Source organism: Hemitrygon akajei, chromosome 4, assembly GCF_048418815.1.
Source record: "Hemitrygon akajei chromosome 4, sHemAka1.3, whole genome shotgun sequence".
Taxonomy (NCBI): Eukaryota; Metazoa; Chordata; class Chondrichthyes; order Myliobatiformes; family Dasyatidae; genus Hemitrygon; species Hemitrygon akajei.
This window is the reverse complement of record NC_133127.1, coordinates 127,820,465-127,839,305: the sequence shown is the minus strand read 5'-3', so window position 1 is coordinate 127,839,305 and position 18,841 is coordinate 127,820,465. Positions and strand designations below refer to the sequence as shown.

Below are 18,841 nucleotides of genomic sequence, written 5' to 3'. Positions count from 1 at the left end.
TTTGAAGCATATAAAGGGCCCGTTTAGAAAGTACATTTGGTCTCTGAGTGACTTTTCTCTGAATTCTCTGCATTTTAAGGGCTGACATTTCTTATTGACACGGTATTGTCTGCTGGGGTTCACATTAGTTTTCTACTTCACTTTTGTTGATCACGATCGGGGTCCTGATTTTCCGTGCTTTTGCTGGAAACCTCTCTTTGAATGACGTGTTACTGGAAATTGAGAGCATAAAACTAGGGTCATTTCACAGTTCTGCCTCCAAAGACAAATTATCTTTTCACTTTACTGTCCTCACTGTGCGTAAGGACACAATTATGCAGCGAGCTGAACAACTATTCAAAATTCACCTAAGGAAGCTTTCCTCAAGGTTTTTTCCAAAATGCGATTACTTTAATTGTGAAAAGATATTGCTATTTGAAGGACAAATAAAGAATGCTTGGAGATGTACAGTACGTCTTCCCAGCATGCATTTCAAAACTAACCCACGCATGATATTTAAATAAAAAACAGCTTGTGTATAGGAAGAAGTGTTCATACAAAATGAAGTGTGCATTTGCAGGCAGAACAATATTTAAACATGACAGGTATAGCATAACACCTCACAGAATCTAACCTGGAGGCATACAATCTCCTGAACCCTTATGGGATGAAAAAAGGGCAAAGGAAATTGCAGGTGGTTCGTCTGATAAATTCTTCTCTGGGTTTGTAACAAAATTATGCCAACGTTCCATTTGTCAATCACAAATGGTTAGTACAATTACCGACAGTGCCATCATGAAACCTGTTGCATTTGTGAACTAAATTGATTCAATGTACTCCCCATAGATCTCAAATCCTTCCAAGAAGCGGTATCTCACAATATACAATGCCTGAAAATTGCATATATACCTCACTCAGTCCCATTACCTTGAATGATTTCCAAAATCTACCGAAAGTACTGAATGAATCAATGTGTTCCAAATAGTGCACTCATGGGTAGTACCAGCAGAAATATTCCACGGTCCACCCCTCTGTATCATCCCCCTGGCTTCTGAGACTTTGAAATGGCTCAGTGGCCTTTGAAGGCTCTAGCTCTAAGCTCTAGCCTTGAAAAGGCTAGATAAAAGAAGTCTCTGACCAACTGTCAGCAACGTGTTACGCCCAGAATTAGTGGGCCAAAACACTCAATCACTGTTACACAACCAAGAACACTTCCACCACATTTGGCAACTCTGGTCACTTAGCTGTAGTTCTCCAGACATATCGGCAGAGACTGAGGACCACAGCACCAGTTGTGAGGGCATCAAAGTATGGTCAAGGGAGGTGGAGGTGCATTTACAGGACTGCCTTGAACGGATCCAGATCTTCCAGTAAGACAGTAGCACATCCAATCACAGCGGCTTCTACAGAGTCAAAAGTGCTATTGACCTTTTTTTCATGTATTTTTATATGACTGTAAGGCCATGCAGGTCTATCCCATCGGCCAGTTATTTATTGATGGAGAAAATGGAGCTTGATTTGGTGTGGATCGTGCTGCCGCCTGCATCAAAGGGGCATTGGAGACAACGTGCAGTCTAACAGCAAACGGCAGTCTTAATCGCTTTTCTTGTGATTACAAGAGCCAGTTGGGCACCATTAATGCGGAATGCTACAAGACAACTCACTGATTTATTGGCAGTCGACAGGGGCAGATGGCATGGGAGCTGCGTGGCTTTGGTCACAGCGAGGACTAGGCCCCAAGTCATGGTGCTACCTGCTTACAGCTGCTCAGGAGAGAGGCAGAGCTGCCGCTCTCCACTGGAGGCGCTGTGGTGCAGCACACAAGCTGGAGCCTGTGCTGCCCCCAGTGTTCACTCAGCAGAAAACAAGCCACAGTGTTAGATTGATTCAGGAATTCAGGGTCTTGGACTACTTTTCTGTGTGACTGTATTTTACTGATACTTTCTATGTGCCTTGTGCTGTGTGTGACTGTTGGTACTGTGTTTTGCAACTTGGCAATGGAGTAACACTGTTTCGTTTGGCTCTATTCATGGGTATTCGTGTGTGGTTGAACAACAATTAAACATTAACTTGAAATACTGGACTAGATCATATTTAGGAATTCATCTTCAGATCTGAATAAGCCTCATCCATCATCAACTTCATCACTGTGAATGAGAGTGTGCATTCAAAACATACCCAAAACATACACCATGGATGAACCTGGAGTTTCACAGTCGGATGAGAGCTAGATCTATGACATTCAAGCCTTTTGATCCAGAATCCAACAAATCATCTACTACGATCTACAGAAGGCCATTGGGAGAGTAAAAAGTCAAATCCCACTGAAGCTACAAAGAGAATTGGATACACAACTTCTGTGGCAGCATCTGAATGCCATTACTTCCCATAAGGTGAAATGGCAGTGATGCTTCACACCCCAAATGAACCATGTAAGAGAATAAAACTATATTTCTGCAAATCCCCACAGCATCCGATAACCCTGTCAACATCATCTCCAGATCTAAGGTGGTGACCAAAATTGAATAAAATACTTCAAATACACCCTCAATATCTTGTCCAATTGCAACACAACATCATAACTGCTGTATTCAACGCTGACTCATAAACATCATGGGTAAAGCCCTTCCAGCAATTGAGCACATCTACACAAAACACTGTCACAGGAAAGCAGTATCCATCATCGTAGATCCTCACCTCTGAAGAACATGTTCTTCTCTCACTACACGAGGAAATCTGCAGATGCTGGAAATTCAAGCAACACACACAAAACGCTGGTGGAACGCAGCAGGCCAGGCAGCATCTATAGGAAGAAGCACAGTCGATGTTTTGGGCCAAGACCCTTCGTCGGGACTAACTGAAAGAAAAGATAGTAAGAGATTTGAAAGTAGGAGGGGGAATCCGAAATGATAGGAGAAGACAGGAGGGGGTGGGATGAAGCTAAGAGCTGGAAAGGTGATTGGCAAAAGTGATACAGAGCTGGAGAAGGGAAAGGATCATGGGATGGGAGGCCTAGGGAGAAAGAAAGGGGGAGGGGAGCACCAGAGGGAGATGGAGAACAGGCAAATAGGGATTGTGAGAAGGACAGAGAGAGAAAAAAAAGGAGGGGGAAAATAAATAAATAAGGGATGGGGTTTGAAGGGGGGAGGGGCATTAATGGAAGTTAGAGAAATCAATGTTCATGCCATCAGGTTGGAGGCTACCCAGCCGGTATATAAGGTGTTGTTCCTCCAACCTGAGTGTGGCTACATCTTGACAATAGAGGCCTTGGAGGGACATATCAGAATGGGAATGGGACGTGGAATTAAAATGTGTGGCCACTGGGAGATGCTGTTTTCTCTGGTGGACTGAGCGTAGGTGTTCAGCAAAACGGTCTCCCAGTCTGCGTCGGGTCTCACTAATATATAAAAGGCCGCACCAGGAGCACTGCGCACAGTATACCACACCAGCCGACTCACAGGTGAAGTGTCGCCTCACCTGGAAGGACTGTCTGGGGCCCTAAATGGTGGTGAGGGAGGAAGTGTAAGGGCAGTTGGTAGCACTTCTTCTCTCACTGTTGCTATCAGGTAGAAGGTACAAGAGCCTCAGAACTTGCACCACCAGGTTCAAGAGTAGTTACTAGCCCTCATCCATCAGGTTCTTGAACAAAGTGAATCACCACACTCACTTTCCCATCCACTGAAATGTTCCCACAACCAATGAATTCACTTTAAGGACTCCTTATCTTGTTATCTCATGTTCTCATTATTTATTGCTAGTTGTTTATATTTGCATTTGCACAATTTGTTGTCTTCTGCACTTTAGTTGATCTTTCATTGATCCTGTTATAGTCACTACTCTATACATTTATTGAGTATTCCCACAGGAAAATGGATCTCAGGGTTGTATATGGTGACACATATCTACTTTGAACTTTGAAGGCCAGATGCCAAAATCTTTCTTTACCTCCCTACTTGCGGTGACACTTTCAAGGAAACATGTATCTGCACTCCTAGATTTCTCTGTTCTATAATGCTCCACAGGGAGCTACCATTAACTGTGAAAATCCTACCCTCATTTGTCTTCACAAAAAAAATGCAACACTTTGCACTTACCTGAACTAAGTTCCATTTGCATTTATCCAGCTGAACAAAATGTCCCTGTAAATTATGATAACCATCTTCAATTTCAACAATATCATCTATATTAGTGTCATCCATTATGATCCAGAATACCCAGACAGCAACTATTAGTAGCTTTAAACAGCAGTTCAGCTGAGAAGACTGGCAGCTCCGCAGAGGACTTGATGTGCAGGGGTGTCAAACTCATTTTAGGTCACGGGCCGGATTGAGCAAAATGCAGCTTCATGCGGGCCGGATCAGTCGGATGCGTGCGAACGCAGCTTTCGTTGCCTCCATTTTTTCAGCCTGCTCTCACGTGTCTCAGTCTCTGTTATAACTACAAAGCGTTTCACTTTACAAATTCCGTTTCTTATGAAGAAGACTGCCGAGCAAGACTGCCGAATAAACACTAAAAACCCTGAAAACCTGGTACCTGAATAAACTCAGCATTAGCCATATCATATGCCATAGGCACTTCGATTACTGGGGCCAGCTTTAATAGTAATTAGATATTATCTCGCGGGCCAAAGATAATTCCACCGCGGGCCGGATTTGGCCCGTAGGCCTTGAGTTTGACATATATGCTGTAGAGTGCTGGCAGTTTGTGGATTGTCAGCATGGCCATGGACCAAAAGAAACATTACTGTGCTGTACAAGACTGTAGTGCTTGCGATCACAAAACCATTGTCCTAATTTGCCCACACAGTAATCTTTCATTGAGACCCAGCTCCTAGAGATCAGATCTTCCAGGTTTTCCTGCTCCCTCCATGGTGAGGAACCTCCAATTCCAGGGATCAGGCAGGGCTCTTTTGCCTTTGAGACTACTGAATGAAGGGAAACCCCTGGTCCAGTAAAAGCTCTGGGACAGAATGAGGTCACTGATAGCATTGAGCTGGAGTACAGAAATCACCCAAGTAACTTTTAAGTATATCTATGATGTCACGTTGCACCATACAACACATTTACCCACTGAACAGCCAAAAATGTATTTATTTTCCAATTTATTTTGCACGATCTTTTTCTATTCCTCCACCATTCAACTCTGGAACACCTGCACAGCAAAGATATATACATCAGGATGCTCTTATTGACTACAGCTCAGCATTCAATGCATAATTCCCTCAAAACTAAGTAATAATCTTCAAAACCTTGGCCTCAATACCTCCCTGTGCAATTGGATCCTCAATTTCCTCATTTGAAGACCCCAGGCAGTTCAGATTGGCAACATCTCCTCCACAATCTCTATCAGCAGAGGTGCACCACAAGGCTGACAGCTTAGCCCCCTGCTCCATTCACTTTACAGTTACAGGTTTCCCCACTATTCGAAGGTAGAGTGTTCCTATGAAATGGTTCGTAAGCCGGAATGTCGTAAAGTGAAGAAGCAATTATCATTTATTTATATGGGAAAATTTGTGAGCGTTCGCCAACCCAAAAAAATAATCTACCAAATCATGCCAAATAACACATAAAAACTAAAATAACGGTAACATATAGTAAAAGCAGGAATGATCTGATAAATACACAGCACTGTCCACTGCAGCAAAAATGTCACGCAAGTGCTCTCGACAGAAAGACCTGGCGCAAACGCTCTCGGCAACACTCGCAGCAAAAACACTCGGTGCAAGCGCTCCCGGCAGAAACACTCTTTCCAGTAACCTTTAAGCTATAAAGCTGCCAAATAACACATAAAAATACACAGCCTATATAAAGTAGAAATAATGTATGTACAGTGTAGTTTCACTTACTGGAATCGGGAAGACAGCAAGCACACTGATGATGGTGTGTTAGGCTGAGTCATCGGAGGTTGGGGTGGTGGGAGACTGGGGTGTCATCTCATCGTCGTCTGTTTCCGTCAGGGCAGGCAGGTCACCTTCTTCTATGTCTGCCTGCCTCGATGTCAAAGATCAAGGTATCATCTTCGTCAACTTCCACAAACCCAGCCTCCTTAGCCAAACTTACTATGTCCTTACTTCATTCACTACGATCAAAACGCTTAATTATGTCTAGTTTTCTGCTAAGTATAACACCCTTATGCAATCTTTTAGGCTTTTCCGATACCTTAGAACTCATCTTGCTAACGGATGCACAAAATAAATCGACATAAGCACAGATGCTCACAGGCACGTGTTTAAGCAATGCCGGCTAGATTGTAGTTCCGGGAGAGGAACTCGGCTGCTCGGGGCGTGCTACCTTTTTTCGTAACAGTGAAACCACCTTCTGTTAGCGAAAATAGGCAACTAATGTAGGTCTTTCGTAACAGCGAGGTGTCGTAAAGTGAGCGTTTGAAAAACGGGGGACACCTGTACTGTGTGATTGCGTGGCTAAGGACAGGTCCAATGCAATATTCAAGTTTGCTTATGACACCACTGCCATAGGCCAAATCAAAGGTGGTGATGAATCAGCATATCGGAGGGAGTTTAAAAATGTGGCTTGAGTGGTGCTACAACAACAATCTCAAACTCGATGTCAGCAAGAACAAGGAGCTAATTACTGACTTTAGGAGGGGGAAACCTCAACCATCACGCTCTTGAGCCAAAGGAGATAACTTCACGTGCCCCACCACTGAAATTTTCCCGCAACCAATAGACTCGACTCCTCGTCTCATGTTCTCAATATCAATTGCGTATTTATTTATTGTTATTATTTCTTTCTTTATGTATTTGCACAGTTTGTAGTCTTTTACACACTGGTTGAACATCCAAGTTGGCGTGCTCTTTCACTGGGTCTATTAATGCTATTGTTTGATCATAGAGTTATTGAGTATGCCCACAAGAAAATGCTGTGCATGATGACATACATGTAATTTGACAACAAATTTACTTTGAACTTGATCCAGTCGATACTTCCCTTCTAACTGTTCAATTCCGAATGAAAGGAGTAGTTACGCAATCCTCTTTTGATCATTACATTGCTACGCATGATGCAAAACAGGCACACACCAAAGTTTGATAAATACCTACAAACCCCTTTGAGAACAATGTGCTGTTTGCAAAACAAAAGAAAAAATAAATTGGAACAGGTTATTTTTAATCAATATATTGACTACACAATCAAGCTATCACAAAATATTTACTCTCAATTTCAAATGCCACTCTTCTCACACACACACACGTGTCACAGTGGTACTCAAGAACTTCGACCCACACAACAAATTAGTAATACAAACTTCAGAGATCACCAAACCCTCAATGCATTTCTGTCAAAGATCAGTCACATGCCAGAGTCAGTGAATGTTGCTCTAACAATTGGCCCATGTCCAAACAACTGAGAAGCAACAGACAAATCACTAAATATGCAAGCTTCTGTGAACTTAATCTCAAAACCCACAAACAGCACTGGTAGCTCACCAGTAGAAGTTTTAAAAATGTCTTGTTTCCCTTATCACAGCTCAGGTGATTTAAATGCAAATTTTAAATAGATCTTTTTTGCACTTTCATGGGCAGAAGGAAATAAATCTTATTACTAACTAAACACAATTTAATTGTGCATGGATTTTCTTATTTTGATTTTTTTTAAAGATACAGACATTAACAATATGTTCCCTGTTATGGGCACCAGTTTAAAAATTGAAGTCACTAAATGCATTTTTAATCATTCAGTAGATTTGGCTCATGGAAGAGAAGCAACAGAAATAATTAAATTATTTCTTCAGTGGAAATACAAATATACCAAGCAAATCACTGGGAATTCTTAAGCAAACTCTCGTAAAAGTGGCACAAGTAATGATGCCACATTCAATCCGACAGTCAGCATATAGTTTGCATGTTTTTGTTGTGAACATATGGGTTTTCCTCCCACATCTCAAAGACCCGCAGTATGGTAAATTAATTGCCCCTGTAAATGGCCACTATCGAGGTGGGGGGAAGGGATTATTGCCAATTTGATGTTGAGAATGCAGGGAGAATTTAGAACAAAATTGGATGAATGCAGAGTAGATATAAATAATTCTCTGATGGTCACCTTGGACTCTGGGCCAAAGGGCACATTTCCATACAAAATGCTGGTGGAACACAGCAGGCCAGGCAGCATCTATAAGGAGAAGCACTGTCGACGTTTCAGGCCGAGACCCTTCGTCAGAACTGGCCCGAAACGTCGACAGTGCTTCTCCTTATAGATGCTGCCTGGCCTGCTGTGTTCCACCAGCATTTTGTGTGTGTTGTTTGGATTTCCAGCATCTGCAGATTTCCTTGTGTTGGCACATTTCCATGCTGGATTTCTTTTAAACCCCAGAAGTAACCCCGTCCTTCGTAAGTATTACCAATGCCATCAACCCTGAACGAACTGGTCAAAAATATTAATGGGAGCAGGAGGCCATTCAATAAAATCATGGTTGATTACCTGTTTTCAATCCACCTTGGTAAAGGCAACTGATCTGTCCAAGGCCACGAGAAATTAGAGTTGAGAACAGTCCATCATGAAAACCAGCAACCAACATCAAAGACCCTCCCATTCTCGTCATCCTCCCTTCACTCCCCTTCCGTGGAACAGAAGATACAAAAGCTTGAAAACATATACTACCAGGCTCAAGGTCAGCTTCTATCCCACTGAAGACTTTTAAACAGATCTCTTGCAAGCTCTGCTGAGTTCCTCCAGCATTTTTGTGTGTTGCTTAGATTTCCAGCATCTGCAGATTTTCCCGTGTTTGCACTTTATTTGTCTACCAGCACCACACTTCCTCTGCAATATTACCTCAAACACTATAGCGTGCATTCCATTACCATCTTTCCCTTTTACTACCTCAATGTACGCCTCTAGTGGCGTACAGAATTCCAAAGGCTCGCAGGCTGAATGGGAAGTATTTCCTTTCATCCCTGCTCACTGCCCAAATCATTATTCTGAGGTTGTGATCCAACCGTGGTCACAGCTTCCCTGAATCTGCCTTACCAGAGGAGTCAAAAGCTTCAATGGACTTAATAAGAATGGTCCAGACTGACTGGCCCTTCGAACCTGCCCCACCATTCATCCCGATCATGGCAGAGGTAAAAGTTCAGACATTTGCTTACACTATTCCTGTATTGTCTGATACACTTAATATCCAGAAATCTGTATTTAAAATTAATTCAATGACTGCACCTTTTGTGGAAAGAGGCTTCCAACCTGAGGTTCACAGACCCCTCTATTAATGGTAGGGATCCATAGCATAAAAAAGGTTGGGAGCCCCTAATTACAAGGATGCTCTGTGTACAGAAATTATGTAGCTTTCAATTGAGAACAACACCTGGTTCTAGAATTATCAGCTAAAGGGAATAGTCTCCTTACATTCAGCCCGTTAATGCATTGCAAGAGTTTTTATAAAACTTTCAATGATTCTTCTAAGCTCAGGAGTACAGACATAGCCTACTTAACCTACCATCCCTGGAAACTTGGAAAGATGACACTTGGTCCCTTTGGTTCTTTCGTTGATATGGATTGTGATCTGTTAGTATGAAGCATTGATCTACGGGTACCAAAGATATTGATTCCAGCTCTGATTTCTGTCAACCAATTCTCAATTCATGTACGCACACTAACTCCATGTACTCTAACCTCCTTCAACCTACCTCCTGCTAGAACTCATTGAAAACCCTTAAAAATCCAAATACAGTATATCACATAACCTCCTTGTTATTGATCATATTCACAAAGAACTCCAGTAGATTGCTCAAAACAAAATTTTATTTCATAAACCTACAAACTCTGTGGTTATTATTTTCAAAGTTTTGCTATTTCATCTTTCGTGATCAACTTCAGCTCTTTCCTCACTGCAAACTTTTAGCTAACTCATTCAAGAAAGTCTGCAGAATCTGGAAATCCACAAAATGCTGGAAGAACTCAGGAAGTCAGGCAGCATCCATGGAAAAAGAGTAAACAGTCGTCGTTTCGGACCCAGGCCCTTCTTCAGAAGGAAGAGGGAAGGATGCCGGAATAAAAAGGAAGGGGGAGGGGAAAGAGGCTAACCGGAAGGTGATAAGTGAAGCCAGATGGGTGAGAAAGGTCAAGGACTGGAGAAAATAAGAATCTGATGGGAGAGGAGAGTGGGCAATAGGTGCAAGGGAAGGAGGAGGGGACCCAGGGGAAAGTTATAGGCAGGTGAGAAAAGGTACAAGGTCAGAGTAGGGAATAGAGGAAAGGGGTGGAAATGTGTTTATCAGAAGGAGAAATCAATATTCGTGCCATTGGGTTAGAAGCTGCCCAGATGGAATACAAGGTGTTGCTGCTCTGCCCTCAGGGTGGCACAAGAGGAGGCCATGGCCGACATATCGGAATGGGCATCATAATTAAAATGTTTGGCCACCTGGAAGTTCGGCTTGTGGCGGATGCTGCAGAGTACGTAGGTTTATTTATAACCTACAGGCTCAGATCATCATCATTATTCGGTTCAATATATTGTTATTGCATCTTTCATTATCTGCTTCAGCTCTTTCCTTACTACTGATTTTAGTTAACCATATTGGTAATTCCAAGTTTTCTCCCTACATAAAAAAGTGGTATTCTTCATCCACTGGAACAATTACAATATATACATCTTGGAAGAGGACAACAGAGCATTTAGTTTCTCTACAAGAACCATTTCTGGATTACAGTGATACAAGTCATTGACGTTTTTCACCAATATCTTAAGTATCAATAACTTCACTTTATTTTGGTGAAACCACTCATTCTCCAATCTTTCTAATGATTTGATGTTGCAATGCTTCCTCAAAGACCAAGTAGTGGTTTAATTCACCGACACAAGAGACTACAGATGCTGGCATCAGGAGCACAAAACACAAAGAACAAGCTGCTGGGAGAACTCAGTGGGTCAGTTTTTGTGGGAGGAAATTTACAGTTGATTGAAAGGTAGAGGGGAAACAGTAGAAAGGGGGAAAACGAGTGGCTGGGAAACATTAGGTGGATCTAGGTGAGGAGAGGTGGTAGGCAAATGGAGGAGGGATTCCACCAAGTTTCCCAAGGAATTAGTTTTTTTTAAACTGCAGTTTTTTTTTTTAATTTCTGTGCCCTTCCAAAAGAAAATATTAAACTTAAAAGCAAAATGACAGCAAAACTGACACAGATGTACTCTTTTTCAATAATTTTGCTCCCATAATGTTTGTCTAATCAAAGAACATCTTTACATTAAATCCCATTAATACAAATGGAGTCACAGACATCTTGGAATTGCAAGTTAGCATTGTTTGTACTCATATGTGTTTCTGATTTACACCACATGGATTTCAAGTCAACCCAACTAACTGATAACCATGTAACAATTACAGCACGGAAACAGGCCATCTCGGCCCTTCTAGTCCAAAGGACTAGATAATAATTTTTGCAATTGAAAATATTTTTATATAAACTAAGGAGTGGGGAAAAAACTAGAAAATTACTTAAAAACATCCTTTATTTACATCTGAATGACCAAGCACTATTTGTAAAGATTACATAGAATTACAACTAAAACTACTAGCCCTTTTTAAACACAGACATAGGCAGGAATATACTTTATAAAAGTGCACATTTTATACAGATTTGTAAGCAACAATTACAGGCATTACTAATGATAGTTGTCACTACTTTTCAAGTTGAAATTTAACCCAGTGCCATATTCAGCTTCCCTCCATCCAACCAGTCTTCCCCCTGGAAAATAATCTTCACTATAAACATCATCCTGGCCCACATTTATATCTAATCTGTCTAACATATTAAGTTTAAAATTCTCTCACTCATATAGTCTATACTCAAAGCAAATTTTGTTTGTCCTCTGCCAAATTCACACCAGCACCCACACAGACTCTTACTGCACCTGAATGAGGCTACCAAATCCATTTGTTCCTTTACGCAGAAACACCACCCACTTCCACATCTCTCATCTCCCCACCTCAGCCATCGTGTTGCTGAAACTCTTGTCCATGTCTTATTCAATTACAAATTCTTCTATTGACATGGTCCAAATTCAATGTTCTGTGACTCTGTCTTGTATCCATTATATCTGATGCTCTGCTGCCCACATCTTGATGCTGCAAAAGCAAAACTCACTCATACAATTCTGGTCCTCTAAAGATGTGTCTGGTGCTCCCGATGTGGCCTCCTCTACGCTGGGGAGATTCATCGTAAACTGAGGGACAGCTCCATCAAGCACCTCCATTCCATCCACTAAAAGCAGAATTTCATGTGGCCAAACATTTTAATTCGGATTTCCATTCCCATGTGTTGGTCTGTGACCCCCATTTGTGCCACGGTGAAGCCACCCTCAGGGGGGAGAAGCAACACCTTATATTCCGTCTGGGTAGCCTCCAACCTGATGGTATTAATTTCTCCTTCTGGTAAAAAAAAAATACCCTCCCCCTCTCCACTTCTTCTATCCCACTTTGGCCTCTTACCTATTCTCAGCTGTCTTTCACCTCCCCCTTGGTTTCCTCTTCCTTCCATTTCTTCTGTGATTTGCTCTCCTCTCCCATCAGATTCCCTTTTCTCCAGCCCTTTACCTTTCCTGCTCACCTGGCTTCAACTATCACCTTCTAGCTTGTCCTCCTTCCCCTCCCCCCAAGAAGAGTCTCGGCCTGAAACAGCAACTATTTGTTAACTTCCATGGATGCTGCCTGACCCACTAAGTTCCTCCAGTGTATTGTGTGTGTTACTAAATATCTTTAATAGTCTTGAACTTTCCATTAGATGCTCCAGCTTTGCATCCTCAACCAATATATCACTTCTTCCCATCATGGTAACAACTTCATTCCATGTTCTAAATTTCTTTCTCATCATCTCCCTCCTCTTCGTGATTCTGCTTCATCTATTTCTTATTGCCCCACCTCTGAGAAAAAAAAAACGTTCCACTATGAAGCACCTTGGGACATATCCTTGAGAAAAGCAAGCTGTATTTTTCTCCAAAGATCCACATTAGATTTTTCTTCTCACCCAACAACCACTTATTTTTTACCACTTACACTTGGCAGTCGAGGCTCTTGACCATGAAGTCAACAACCAATAGGTCATTGAGAGACTTACATGATCAGTAGTAAACAACACATATTTAAGAATATACAGTGGCATGCAAAAGTTTGGGCACCCCGGTAAAAAAAATCTGTTACTGTGAATAGCTAAGCGAGTAAAAGATGACCTGATTTCCAAAAGGCATAAAGTTAAAGATGATGCATTTCTTTAATATTTTAAGATTACTCTTTTATTTCCATCTTTTACAGTTTCTAAATAACAAAAAAGGAAAAGGGCTCAAAGCAAAAGTTTGGGCACCCTGCATGGTCAGTACTTAGTAACACCCCCTTTGGCATGTATCTCAGCTTGTAAACACTTTCCGTAGCCAGCTAAGAGTCTTTAAGTTCTTGCTTGGGGTATTTTCGTCCATTCTTCCTTGCAAAAGGCTTCTAGTTCTGTGAGGTTCTTGGGCTGTCTTGCATGCACTATTATTTTGAGGTCTATCCAGATTTTTGATTATGTTTAGGTCAGGGGATTGAGAGGGCCACGGCAAAACCTTCAGCTTGTGCCTCTTGAGGTAGTCCATTGTGGATTTTGAAATGTGTTTAGGATCATTATCCTGTTGTAGAAGCCATCCTCTTTTCATCTTGCCTTTTTTTTGTTACAGACACAGACGGTGCGATGTTTGTTTCCAGAATTTGCTGGTACTTAATTGAATTCATTCTTCCCTCTACCAGTGAAATGATCCCCGTGTCACTGTCTGCAACACATGCTCAAAGCATGATCGATCCACCCTCGTGCTTAACAGTTGGAGAGGTGTTCTTTTCACGAAATTCTGCACCCTTTTTTCTCCAAACATACCTTTGCTCATTAAGCGCAAAATGTTCTATTTTAACTTCATCAATCCACAGGACTTGTTTCCAAAATGCATCAGGCTTGTTTAGATGTTCCTTTGCAAACTTCTGATGCTGAATTTTGTAGTAAAAGAGGGGTTTTGATTTGCCTTTCTAGCAATCCTACGAGCAGTTCTCTCGGAAAGTTTTCTTGGCCTTCCAGACCTCAACTTGACCTCCAGCATTCCTGTTGACTGCCATTTCCTAATTATATTACGAACTGAGGAAATGGCTACCTGAAAACACTTTACTTTCCTCTTATAGCCTTCTCCTGCTTTGTGGGCATTATTTATTTTAATTTAACGAGTGCTAGGCAGCTGCTCAGAGGAACCCATGACTGCTGATTGTTGGGACAAGGTTTGAGGAGTCAGGGTATTTATAAAGCTTTGAAATTTGCATCACCTGGCCTTTCCTAACAATGACTGTGAACAAGCTAATTAAGATCTGAGACCTTGGTAAAAGTTATCTGAGAGCTCAAATCTCTTGGGGTGCCTAAACTTTTGCATGGTCCTTTCTTTTTTTCACTCTACAATTGTACAAGACAAAAATAATACACTAATCTTGCTTAAAATTTTGAAAAGAATGTTTCATGTTTACCTTTATGACTTTTGGAGATCAGTTCATCTTCTACTCACTTAACTATTCACAGTAACAGAAATTTTGACCAGGGGTGCCCAAACTTTTGCATGCCACTGTAGAAAGAAACCAGCTGAATTAAAAATTTTGTTTAAACAGAGAGAAAGCCCTGCTTCTGTCCCACTAAAAACTAAGTTTGATTTGTCTGCTCTCTGGACAGCCACATAAAACATCTCTAAGGGAATCATTGCATGCATATCCTTCAGCAAAATAAACATTGCTTTATTTTCTCACAGGTTCCTTTATTAGCCATTGATTATTCAAAGCGAATGTAAGATGGCACAGGCAGTCCAGCAACTTGAGACCCTTCCACACCATAAATTTCCAAGTTATGGAGAAGTCAGATTAAATTCACTGTTACTTCTTACCCAAAACTCTGAGAAATGGGCAAATACTGGCTGCAGCTTAATTGTTTCTCAATGAAGTAAATTTATACACATCATTAACTACTTCTGTACTGCTATGGCACTTACTTTCAATACCACACCAATGTAGAGAATTTCAGATTACCCACCTCCTCGCATCTGAATACTACAGTGTCTGCTTATCCACAAGTCAACGAGGCCTGAGCCTGGGTAGGGTGCATCTCGTAACATACAGGTGACATCAAACACACACCGCGAATTTCTGAATGTTGTACAAAAGATATATATACTCCGGAGACTCCCAACCTGCACGGGAGGAAACCGATCCGCAGAAATCACCGGTAAACCTGCAGAAGGCTGCACAAACAGTTTTTCCGCCCAAGAATTCTGTCATGCAGCATAGAAAACTGCAAGCGTCCGCAAGTACTTATCATGTACTGATGTACTGGGTAAATCTTCAAAGTCCATTCTAACTCCTTTCTTACCAAATTTTTACTGTGCAGAGTCAGAAGCTGCTTTACGTAGTTCACGCGAGAAACGGTACGTTCTGGAAAAGGAACAGGCAATATAAGAAAGGAAATTCAATAACACCAGCTAATAAACAACTAATAGAGGCAAGAGACAGCATCTTAGATTTTGTTCCACTAAACTATAATCAGCTTGGTTACCGCCAGACGCCCAGATGATATCCATATCCATGAACAAAAAGTATTTCCGAGTTCAGCTACAGAATACATTTTAATACATATAGATATATTTAAAAACACACCCAGAAGCAGATTGACAATGTCTGTATTTACCCCCTCTGGATCGGACTAGGCAGTGTCCACCACTTTACAGAAAAACTGCTTGTACTCTGACGTCAACCACATCTATCTTGGTCACCAACATAATAGGAGGAGATTTAACCACGTGTGCGACTTATATTACATTAAACCAGAAAAGGCTATGTGGCATTTGTATCTTATTATTGAATCTATTATATGTATACTCACTTTCCTATAAAGAATATGCGTTTGAAATGCACGTAAAAGGGTGTGAAATAGAAATCCAGTAAGTTGTATTTTCGAACGAGGTGCTTATATTTTATCTAAAAGACTGAAATTTAGGCAAATGCCTAAACAAATAGCAGATTGCCAACAAAGCAGGTTGTTGTGCAGCTGCAATTTACGATGGAGTAAGGACAGTTACGAATGTGAAATTAAAGCGGTCTATTGTACGTGGTGCATTTCAAAACAAAACGCAGGCGGCTTACGAGAAATGATTGACACAACTGGCATCCAATGAACTGGCAGCGACGTTGGAACTAGGTAGCCAATCATAGAAGACGTATGTCTATCTGAAATTGGAAACGGAGCGTCTTTTGCTTTAAGATTACTTCGAGAAATTGGGGCTTTTTGCCCGATAATCACTGGAACAAAATTAGTGTTGCTTTTCGTAGAAAATCATTATCACATCTTTGTGTGTTGATTTGATACAATTTTCTTCTTTTCTAGTTCTCGTGAAGTATTCCAATATGTGGATACAAGGAAAATGTACTTTACTGTAAGAACAAATGCTTGCAAACAGAATATTTGTGAGCAAAACATAGTTTAGTGAAGCAACATCCTGGAACGAGATTTAAAGGGGAACAAGGAGAATTCTGGTGCAAATTGTTTTGATCTGACCAGACTTGTGCCTAACCAATCTTATAGAGCTTTTTTTAGGACCTTACCAGGAAAGTTGATGAAGGAAAGGCAGTGAATGCTGATGAGTCCTGAAGAAAGGTCTTGGGCCAAAACTGTTTACTCTTTACCCTTTCCAAAAGATGCTGCCTGGCCTGCTAAGTTCCTCCAGATTTTGTGCTCCTTTTTCCTTATTCAAAATGAATAAACAGATAACTAATCCCATAGTCAAATATACATTACGAATTTGGTTTCAATTTCGTAAATTTTTTGGCTTGAATAAGTTTATGCTGTCATGTCCTATAATATCTACTTCTTTCGGCCTTCATCTATAGATCAAGCTTTTCTTTTATGGAAAACAAAAGGTATAACATGTTTTCGTGATCTGTTTTTGGATAATAACATGTCCTTTGAACAGCTATCTAATAAATAATTTACCTAAAACCCATTTTTTTAGATATTTGCAAGTCAGAAATTTCTTGTATAATGAATTAAAGTCTTTTTCGAAAGAATGTCCATTGGACATTACAGAAAGAATTTTAGCCCTCAATCCTTGTCAAAAGGGTTTAGTAGCTATCATTTATAATATGATTATGAGTGTACAGCCAGATGTATCAGAAAAAATTAAGAAGGAATGGCAAGAAGAATTGCATTGTCCTATATCTACTGAGCAATGGGAAAAATTTTTATCATTGGTAAATTCCTCCTCTATTTGTGCTAAACATGCTCTAATACAATTTAAGGTTGTACATAGAGCTCACATGTCTAAAGATAAACTTGCTCGATTTTATTCTCATGTTAATTCAACCTGTGACAGATGTCATTCTGATGTTGCTTCATTGACTCATATGTTCTGGTCTTGTCCTTGTTTACAAAATTATTGGAAAGATATTTTTAATATTATTTCAAGAGTTTTAAATACCAATTTCCAACCGCATCCTTTTACTGCAATTTTCGGTTTACCAATGATAGATAATAATCGTCTATCCGCTTCATCTCAACGAATGATTGCATTTGTTACATTAATGGCTAGAAGATCTATTTTACTGAATTGGAAAGAAATTAACCCTCCAACTGTATTTCAGTGGTTTTCTCAAACTATCTCTTGTTTGAGTTTAGAAAAAATTAGAAGCATGGTTTTTGATTCTTCGGTTAAATTTGAAGAAACTTGGAGACCATTTATTCAACATTTTCATATGTGTTAAATGGTCTGATCCTAAACCTTACTTTTAGTATCCTTAATTATTTGGATGGAGGTTCGGAGTTATTGGCACTACTGTATATATCTAACATTATGCAATGGCCCATGTTGGTTAGTTTTTTTTTTCTTTTTTGGGGGGGTTTTTTCTCTTTTTCGATTCTTTTACATAAATACTATGAGTTTGGGAGGCCTTATATATTGATTATTATATATCTGATTGTCTATTTAAACTATTAATTATGTACTCTCAAATGCTTTGTATTCATATTTCATTTATGTTTTTCTTAAAATTAATAAAAAGATTTAAAAAGAAAGAAAGAAAGATTTTGTGCGTGTTGCAGTGAATGCTGTCTAGATGGACTTCTGCAAGGCCTTTGACAAAGTCCCACATGGGAGGCTGGTGAAGAGGGTTCAGTCTCTTAGTGTTCAGAGTGAGGTAGTAAATTGGATTCAACATTGGCTTGGCAGGAGAAGCCAGGGAGCAGCAGCAGATGGTTGGCACTCTGACAGGAAGACCGTGACAAATGATGTGCCACAGGGATCGGCACTGGATCCATTGTTGTTTGTTACCAATTTCAACAAACCAGATGATAATGTGGTAAACTAGATCAGCAAATTTGTGGTTGAAAACAAGATCCGGGTATAGCTGATAGCGAGGAAGGCTACCAATGCTTGCAGCAGGATCTATACCAGCTGGAAAAATGGGCTGTAAAATGGAAGATTGAATTGAATGCAGACAAGTCTGAGGTACTGCACTTTGGAAAGACAAATCAGGTGTGTTGTGTCCAGCTCTGGTCACCTACCTACAGGAAAGATATCAATAAGATTGAAAGTACAGAAAATTTACAAAAATATTGCTGGGACCTGAAGTTGAGTAAGTTAGGATTTTATTCTCTGGAGCATATGATAATAAGGGGAGATTTGATTAAGGAATACAAATTATGAAGGGTATAGATAAGACCATAAGACTTTGAAGCAGAATTTGACCATTCAACTCATTCTGTCCTGTCACACTCACCTCAATAATAAGCAAATGCTTTGAGAGGCTGGTCAAGGATTACATCTGCAGCTTGCTACTACCCACATTGTACCCCGTACAATTCACCTATCGACA

At 40.5% G+C, this 18,841-nt stretch overlaps 1 protein-coding gene across 6 annotated transcripts in view; it reads right to left on the bottom strand.

Annotated features, from left to right (window-relative positions):
• LOC140726640 (phospholipid scramblase 2-like) overlaps positions 1 to 16,087 on the bottom strand; it is a 67,758-nt gene extending 51,671 nt beyond the window's left edge. Inside the window, exons 1-2 of one of the 6 annotated variants that reach the window (XM_073043269.1) lie at positions 15,858 to 16,087; positions 15,012 to 15,409 (exon numbers count right to left, since the gene is read on the bottom strand). The gene's annotated coding sequence lies outside the window, so the exon portion shown is untranslated. Of the gene's footprint in view, positions 1 to 15,011; positions 15,410 to 15,631; positions 15,750 to 15,857 lie in introns of those variants that run through there. The other 5 variants (XM_073043266.1, XM_073043267.1, XM_073043264.1 and 2 more) reach the window with 5 other exon arrangements.
• Between the last annotated feature and the right edge of the window lie 2,754 nt (positions 16,088 to 18,841).